General features: G+C 59.2%; 1 protein-coding gene across 1 annotated transcript in view; it reads right to left on the bottom strand.

Moving 5' to 3' along the window:
• RUNX3 (RUNX family transcription factor 3) overlaps positions 1 to 8,600 on the bottom strand; it is a 62,777-nt gene that overhangs the window by 29,722 nt on the left and 24,455 nt on the right. The window lies entirely within an intron of this gene.

Raw genomic sequence — 8,600 nt, 5'->3', positions numbered from 1 at the left:
GGCTGCCTCGGCCGCGGCGGGGCCCGCGTGGGCTGTGCCGCCGCCTCCTCCCGGCCCCGCCGCCCGCTCGCGGCCGCCCCGCCGACTCCGCGGCCGCAGCCCCGACACAAATCCTCGAGAATCAAGTGGCTGCGCCGCCGCCGCCCGCGCGGGGTTAGTACCCCGGGGCCGCGAGGGCGGGGCCGGCCCGAGCGACGCGAGGCGCAGCCAATCGGAGCCCCCATCGCGGGCACCTCGGTACCGCCGCCGGGGGCGGACCGGGGGCCGCCGAAGGGCGCCCAACGGGGAGGGGCGGAAGGCCCCGCCCCGCGGCCGCCTGGGGTCTGGAGCCCGCGAGCCAGCTCAGGGCTCCCCGGGAGTTCAGGGGAGCCAGGCCCGACGCGAAGCATTTGTTTAAAACGTCCAGACCCTGCAGAGGCTCCTGTGCCGCTGTCTCGGGGCCGCGGTCCCTGACGCGGGGGCCGCCGCTCCCCTCCTCGCGTCCTTCCCGGCTGCCCGCGGCCCGGCCTCCCCAGCTCCTGCTGCTCTCGGCCTGTGTTGCCTGCACCCTCAGCTGGGGCCACGGGGCTCCAGGGCCGGTGACATCAACCCGGGAGCTGCCCCAAAGAGACTTCTCATTACTCCCCTTCCTCCGCCCTGCAAATTATTTTGACCCCAGAGGCTCCATCGCACACGAGGTTGCGCGCACCAGCGGCCTCTGCAGCTCCCAGCCCCGTGCGGCCTCGGCGGCCCCGGTGCCAACCCGAGGACAGAGAGAAGGGTGTCCCCCCTGGGCCAGCATCCGGCTTGGGGGCGACTAAACCCGCTCCTCTCCGCTCGGCCCTCAAGACAACTTTCAGGATCGCGCAGGCCTGGCTGCGTTGTTCTTCGTTGTGGCGGCCTGTGGCTGTTTGAAAAACACGTTGGGGCCTGAAAAACTCTAGTGTTTTTCCCTGATTTTTCCCCCCGCGCATGTAACCACGATTCTGCATCGTGGAAGAGGACGCGAGTCCGTGGCGAGAAGAAAACTGTGCGGAGAACGCGGGAATGGCCGCAAAGCTAAGGGCCCCGGCTTCCAAAAAAGGGAATTTTCTTCCACCACGTGGATGTAAACTGTCCCGCACGGGTCCAAACCCACTTCTGTCTTCCCCGGGCGGTGTGCTCCGGCCGCGCCGCGGGTCACAGACAGCTTTGCGGAGGCAATGCCTGCTCGCTGGCCCTGGGTCCTCGCTGCCACTCTCAGCCGCGCGGCCCAACCTCTCCCAGGGCTCCACAGCAACAATCCCTTCCTCTCCCGCCCCTAGGCCAGCCGAGCAGGCTGGGAAGGGCAACTGGAAAGATCCAGCCCCCGTTCACGCTGGGTTGTCGCCCCAGCTGACCTCCCTGGAGTCTGGGGAACGAACGCGTGCCGAATCTCCCCGCCGTTTTGGAGTCTGGGCTGGATTTTCGTTGTTGCCGGCGCTCGACAGGTGCAAAACGACGAATTCCAAGCCTCGGGAGCAAAGAAGCGTAGGATCCGATGGTGGCCATGAGATCCTGCCCTGGATCTGGCCCCCGCCCAGTGCGCGCCATCTCATCGTCGCCAAACGAAATCAAGTCCCGCGTGCGCTCCAGGGCCGACGGGCTCCGGCCCGACTTCGACTACCTGGAGAGCTGGTCCCTACCCCTCTCAGAGCCTCACAGCAGCCCCTCAGGTCATTTCGAGAGCGGGGACGGTGAGGGTCCCTTATTGGACCGTTTGATAGAGCCTGCGCCTCAGACTGGCAGACCACCGGGGCCAAGGCCCGCGCGCTCTAGGGAGCGCTGGCACTAGCAGCAGAACCAGAAGAAGCGAGAGACCGGGGCCTTGGCGCGTCCTACCTCTGGGAGCTTCCCGCCGAGAGAGGCCCGCCGCGTCGTGGCCAGGTAGGACCCTGGGGCCAGGGAAGGCGGGCGACGCGTGCTGCCCTGGGGCAGCTGTGGGGCCAGCGCCCGCTGCGTCTGAGATTTGTAAATTCGATTCGCCTAGTGGTTTCGGTTTGCACTCATGCCCTTAATTGCCCCTCCGCCTGATTTCTCCCTCTCTTCCTACGGCGGGTTTACAAATGAGTTTCCTGAGAATGGGGCTCCTGTGGGTCTCGGCGCCCTGGCACAGGACCGGGTGCGGCTCCAGCCCTCGGGAGGGCGCTTGCTGCCGGTGGGCGCCGTTACCAGGGTACCCGAGTTGTTGGCGCTCGAGTCCCCAGCCACAGGTCGCCGAAGCCTCTAGGGTGGGAGCAGTTCCAGGAGCTACCGCTAGTAGGCGCCGGCACGCTGCCAGCCCCGGAGCTGCGCGGCCAGGCCACGCACACAGATGTGCGCCAGCTGCGGTCTGTCCCCATGTCCAGGCGCGGCGGGCCGCCTCCTGTGCGCTGCCCCTCCTGGACAGACGTGCCGTCCGATTCCTCACCATCTGTGCGGCCGCGTCTCGGACAAACCAGTGGCTTTGTGTCGGACAGAAGGCTGCCCTTCCCATGGACGCTTTCTGCCTTCGCATCTCTGACACCCGAGGGTCTCTGAGCCCTCCGACCCGCGGAACGTTCTCCCTTCTAGAAATGCACAGTCCTTTCCCGTCCCCTTCTGGGGGGCCGAGGGCAAGGAGGACACAGAAGAACAGACCAGCTCGTTCCCAATTTCGACCTATGGCCAACCTACTTCCTCCCGATCTCAGAGCGACAGACCTAGGGTCATTTTTTTCCTCCCCGACCGTTTGGAAAGACAGTTGGACAGCTCCCACTCCCTTACCTGGGACACGCGGATATTCTCTCCCTTCCCCATCCTGTGTGGACAGCCATCTCCTCTCCTTCTCCCACTGGACAGATGAGCAAACAGCCCACTTTCTCTCTAACGACTCCACCTAAGAGCACCCGAGTTGTCGGCAGCAGGGCGAGGAGGGCTGGAGGTGGGGCCCCATCTTGGCCCAGAGCTGGGTAAACCGAGACTCAACCTGGAGCCCGAAGAGCCTGGGTTCTGGGGGCCACTCCCGCCAGCATCCTTCACCCTGGGAGGGGATCCATGGGGTCAGAATGACCCAGTGTTGGGGCGCCCTCCTCCTGCCACCTGAGGGTGTCTAGGAGTGTGCTCTGACTGCATTCCTGGTAGTGAGGTCCCTGCACGTGGCTCCCCACCAGCCAGAGAGCTTCCAAGGGCAGGTCTGATTCCTCGAGAGTCCTGGTGCCTGGGGAGGGGTGAGGATGCCCCTGGGGGCCAGACAGTGGACCTCTGTGCTCTGGAAACGTTCTAAGAGGCCCACTGGTTGTGGAAGGAGCTGGGGTCCGCAGTCCCACTGCCTGAGTTCTCTCTTGTTCCACCAGTCACGGTGATCTAGGGGTAATTGCTCGAAACTTCTGAGCCTCATCTGTTTCACCTGTAAAGGGGGGTAACAATGGTGGCTTCCACATGGGCTCACGTATAGAGTGCTTAGCACAGGCCTGGCACGTAGGGGGTGCTCCATCCATGCGAGCTGTCACTGTTGTTAGACTGAAAAATAAGGCCTGATCACACCTTGTCCAGGACCCTTTGGCGAGTCTCTTCCCCTCACTGAGCCTCACACTTGCCATTTGTGAAATATCCAGTTCGCATGTTCAAAGCTTGCAGGACTCAGAGCCTAGTCCGTGGCCATCCTGTCTCCCTTGGTTCGCCTGGGGCTGCCTGGGGGAGGTCAGGACTGTCTGTGACCTGCCTCATGGGAGGGCTTTTTAGCATCCTGTACAGGGACTTCCGAGCCTGGATCTTGAGGACTCGCCTTCCCGCCTTCCCTTAGGCTCTCAGACTCTCGCCCTGGAAACCCACTGGCCCCCACCCCTTACCCCCCACAGGCAGACACTTTCCTAAATAGGAACAGGCCTCAGCCGACACTGTCGGCCACCTTCCCCCTTCCCCTCTCCCCAGGAGGCATCTGTACCCTTTATCCTGAGTCTCACGGGAGCCCCAGTCCCATGACTAGCACAGAGGACTATCTTCTAGAAGCTAGTGATTTCTCCCCATCGGGTCTCCACACTCGCCTCTGGAGGGACCCCTGGTGAACCCCCTGGCCTAGCCTCGGTTTCCTCTTCTGGTAATGGAAGTCATTCTAATGGCTCTATTTCACAATCCGGAGCGTTAAAGACGCCATCTAGGAGGGGAGGGGCATTGTGTTTCACCGTAACTAAAATGCCATCAATTGTTCCATGTGAAAGAAAAAGAAGGAAAATCCTGCTAATTAAACTAGAACTTGCCTGTGCCCCGATTTCAGATACATATATTTATACATATATAATTATAAATAATATGTATTATATATTGCATTAAAAACATATACAATTAGTGAGAAAGGGTCATGAAAAACAGCAATATGGTCGAGGGATTGCTGCCTACAGGGTTGGGGGCCCTCATACCTGAGAGTCCAGCTCTGGGGCCGTCCCTCAGGGCAGCCTCTCTGGAAGGCTCCTGAAGGTGCAGGACAAGTGCGCTTATCAAATTACAGACGGTTTTTTTTGGGGGGGGGGGGGAGAGCCAGACTCGGGGGGGAGGGAGGGGGAGCTGGGAGAGTGCTGTGGTCAGGACCCAGCTACTGGCTCTGCCCTTGACTGGCTGTGTAACTTTCACACTCCCTGAGCCTTGGTCCCCTGGGCAGTAAAATGGGAGAACAGTCACAGCCAGTTCCCTGAGGCGTCGGTGTCCAGGCACCAAGTTTTGGCTTTGAGTGCATCATTCCATCCTCACAGCAATTGTACGTGGTAGGTGTTATGTGCATTTAAACGAAGAGTAACTTATTCAACGTTTTCTGGGCTAGGGAGGACCAGAGGCGGCTTACAAGCCCGATCTGACTCCAAATTTGGGGAACGGAGGCACCTCCTGATTGCGCACCTGTCCCTTACCCCACCCCCTCATTGGTTGAATAAAGTCATGGGAAGAGCTGGGTATATAGATATTAAAAGTGCTGAATGAACCTTAGCTATTACGATGGTGGCGGAGCCAGAGGCAATGAAACCTGCTAAACAGCCATGGACTTGAAAATCAGCACATCCTTCAAACCGGGGTTGGGGGACAGGAACGGGCTACCGGGTCAGCTGCTGAGGCCCACCCACTCTGCTCTTTCCTTCGGCCCCAGAACCCGCCCGCGAGGAGGTGGACTCAGCTGTAGCCCCCAACTTTCAGATGGGAGCACTGAGGCTCAGAAAGGGGGCGAGACGTGACCTGAGTCACCAAGGAAGAAGCAAGACTCGATCTGAGCTCTGGCAAGTGCAGGGGGCAGCGTGGCACGGCCCAGGCCGGTGGCTGGAGCCCGAATGTGGAGCCCGGCCGGCTGAGCGCGGATACAGCCAGGGGCCAGCCCTGAGCCTCGCCTCACCCATCTCTCAGGGGAAAAGCCAGAGTCAGCGGGAGACTCCCTCAGGGCCTCAGCGTCCCCATCGGATCGATGGGAGTGCACTTCTGCGGTCCCTCTAGGCGCAGGGCCGGCTCCCCGCTGGACCCCTGATGAGTTTCACTGTGACCTCGGGCCCTTGGCCGCCTCCTCAGGTGGCACCAGGCTCCATCGTGTCCCTGCAGCCGCGGAACACCCGCTCCTGCTCCACCCTGCGGTAGGTCCCCGTGAGCAGCGGCCAACTCATGGAAGGAGAGGGAGGGGAGGAAGGGAGTGAGGTGGGCTCGGGCAGCCTGGCGCAGGGGAGAGGAGGCAGGCCCCTCAGGAGCCAGGGGAGTGGGTTCTGGTTCCGGCTCCCAGCACCGGGTCTGGTCTTCCTGCCGCCCTCCCTGCTCCTCACTTCTGCCGACTATGAAACGGGAAATGGTCTGGCAGAGCCCTTTGGTCTATGACTAATAATCGCCCTAATTTGTTGGACTCCTCCTCTGTGCTGGGAGTTTTACCCCAGTTATCACCAACCTCATGGTGCTTCTGCAGGGTAGAAAGTTTGTTCTCCCCACTTTACAGATGTGGAAATTGAGGCTCCGGGAATAAAAATCTTCCTCGTTCAATGCCTCAGACCTGAGGGCCCTTCCTTCAACATGGCTCTGGGGTCTAGGCTCCCTCTTTGCTCTGCTGGCTGTCGCAGTGCCTTAGACTCTGTCCACAGCTGGGGGGGGGGGCGGTGCAGAGCTGCCTGCTGGCAAAGCCATCACATCAGAGGACTCTTCCACTGGGGAGGGGGGGTTGGGGGAGGGGTGAGAGGGACCTGGGTAGCTTAGGGCCCAGGAGGGCTTCTGGGAAGGGCACGCTGTTTCCCCAGCTCCAGGATGGTGCTTCAGCTCCGGGGAGAGAAAGGGCTCCTCTGAGTGGCTGTCACCTTTCACATCCCCTATAGTGGAGGAAAGGCAGAGGATTTCCATGTTCAAAATGCCTCCAAACCTTAACCAGGTGGCAAGAACAGGAGCCAGTCAGAAACCAATATTTGGAATAGGATCGGAACCATGGGATTAGAATCCTGAGCTTGACTAATCGTTGCTGACAACACTTAAGCTCTTCCAGCATGCCAGGCCTCATACCACACTTTATACGAATCTATGCCTCACAGTACTCTTACGGCGGAGGTACAGTTATCACCCGAATTTTACAGGTGAGAAAACTGAAGACAGAGAGGTTGAGCAACTTGCCCAAGGTCACACAGCTGGGAATCTGTGGAGCTGGGATTCCAACCAGGCTGCCTGGCCCCAGAAGCCACGTTCCTGACCACCACGCTCTGTTCTCATGGACCAGAATCAGATGCTTGAAGTTACAGTCATGGAATAGAATTAGAATTCTGGCGTGAGAACTGTAGGCAGGATGCAGAATTTTATAATGTCAGACTCAGCAAGCCTCTGAGATATCGCATCCAAACCTCCCATTTATCAGATGGCGGCACCAAGGCCCAGGGAAGAGAAGGGTCTCCCTCGAGATCACAGCCTAGGCCAGGGGCAGAGTCTGGAATCCCCTCCTGCCACCTCCCACTGACTCTGGTCCAGGGTGTCTTCCAATTCCCTGCAGGCCTTCCTCGCCCCACCGCCCACCCAGGGGCTCCTGGGCCCAGCCGGTCCCATTAGGGATTTTCCACCTCCCCAAAAAGGTCCTAATGACTGTCAGCCCTTGTGAAGCCTTAATTAATCTCAGAGGCCGATGGCTCGGAGGAGACCGGGGGCTTTGGCCTTGCACAGATGAAGATTACGGCTCCGTTTCATGTGGGCATGAAGGAACGCCTCAGACATTCCTGCCAGCAATAAAAGCCACATGGCTTTCCAGCGTCGCCCTTGGAAAAGAAAAAAAGCGCAGCCCTTTGCGGAAAGAAATCAGCTATGTGCTGTATGCATGGCATGAGATAAAAACGGGGCATAACGAGGAGGAGAACAGTCGTTCTTTTATGCTGCCTCGATGGCCACCGAGAGTGGCAGGGCCAGCGGTCACGATCCCAGCTGCAGCCCCGGGGAGAGGCAGAGCTCTCGGCACAGGGGTGGAAGCCACAGCAGAAGGGCCTCAGCCCTGTCACCTGAACTGGGTTTGAGGCGCCCAGATGTCCCATAAGCGGAGCCAGCTTCCTGGGCCGTGCCCCATGCAGCCGCAAAGGGCCCTGCTCTCAGGAGGGTCCTGCGCTGGGTTTAGGCTCTGCTGTCACTTCCTTGAAATTTTCAGTGCTTATTGAACAAGGGGCCTGCATTTTCATTGTGCACCAGCCACCCCAAATTATGTAATCAGTCCTGCCCACCGTCACCCCAGCAGCCAATTGCCACATGTCTACAGGCCTCTACCACGTGCCCAGGCCTGGGCGGTAATGTCTTCTGAGCACCTGCTTTGCTTACATTATCTGAGATGAACTTCAAAATGACCTTGTGAATTGAGCAGATGTGGAAACTGAGGCTGAGAGGCTTCCATGTGGCAAGGAAGCCTAGATCTGGAGTCAGGTCCCTCTGATGGCAAAGCAGGTGTCTTACCACTCCGCATTCTGCAGGATTTCATCCTCGCTGTGCCCCATGGGGTAGTGTTCCCTGCGGTGGGGCTTTTTTATTCCTGAATCACAGATGGGAGAACTGAAGCCAGAGGAGTGAAGGTGCTCAGGATCATAGACAGTCAGTGCCGGGGGCTGCAACTGTGGGCCTGGGCCTGGATCCCTGGCTAGGGGGTGGGGGTGGGGTCCCAGTTTTATAGCTGTTTGTAAATTTGTATAGTTGTAAATTTATTAGCTCTCTCTGTGTGGGTCTCTGTCTTGAGTCTGGGGTGGGATGTAATGGGAGTCCTGCCCCCCAGCTCTCTGTCCTAAACATTTGGAAGTCCTTCTTTGTGACTCCCTCTACTCTCTCATGCCCCGGTTTCCTCTGCCACCCTCATTGGCTGGGGAAGCAGTTGCACCTGTACCTTGATAAACTCAAAAGAGTCCCAATCCTAGATGAATCCTAGAAAGTTGTGGCTGAACAGAGCCTGAAGATGGTCATGACCTGTCACCTGGGCTGGGCCTGAGGCTCATGGACCTGGCTACTGGCTCCAGGGGAGCAATCCCCTTATTCCTTGCTGGGTGATCCTGGCAAGTCCCTTCTCTCTCTGGGCCTCAGATAACTCATCAGGGTGATAAGTGCATTGGACCACACTTGATCCCCAGGGGGACTGTCCAGCTTCAGTGTTCTAGAATTCCATGTTAATCTATGACAAGTCTGGGGAA

This window comes from Equus quagga, chromosome 5 (genome assembly GCF_021613505.1).
Source record: "Equus quagga isolate Etosha38 chromosome 5, UCLA_HA_Equagga_1.0, whole genome shotgun sequence".
NCBI classification, from domain to species: Eukaryota; Metazoa; Chordata; class Mammalia; order Perissodactyla; family Equidae; genus Equus; species Equus quagga.
Note: the sequence above shows the minus strand (reverse complement) of the source record. Positions and strands in the feature narration are given on the sequence as shown.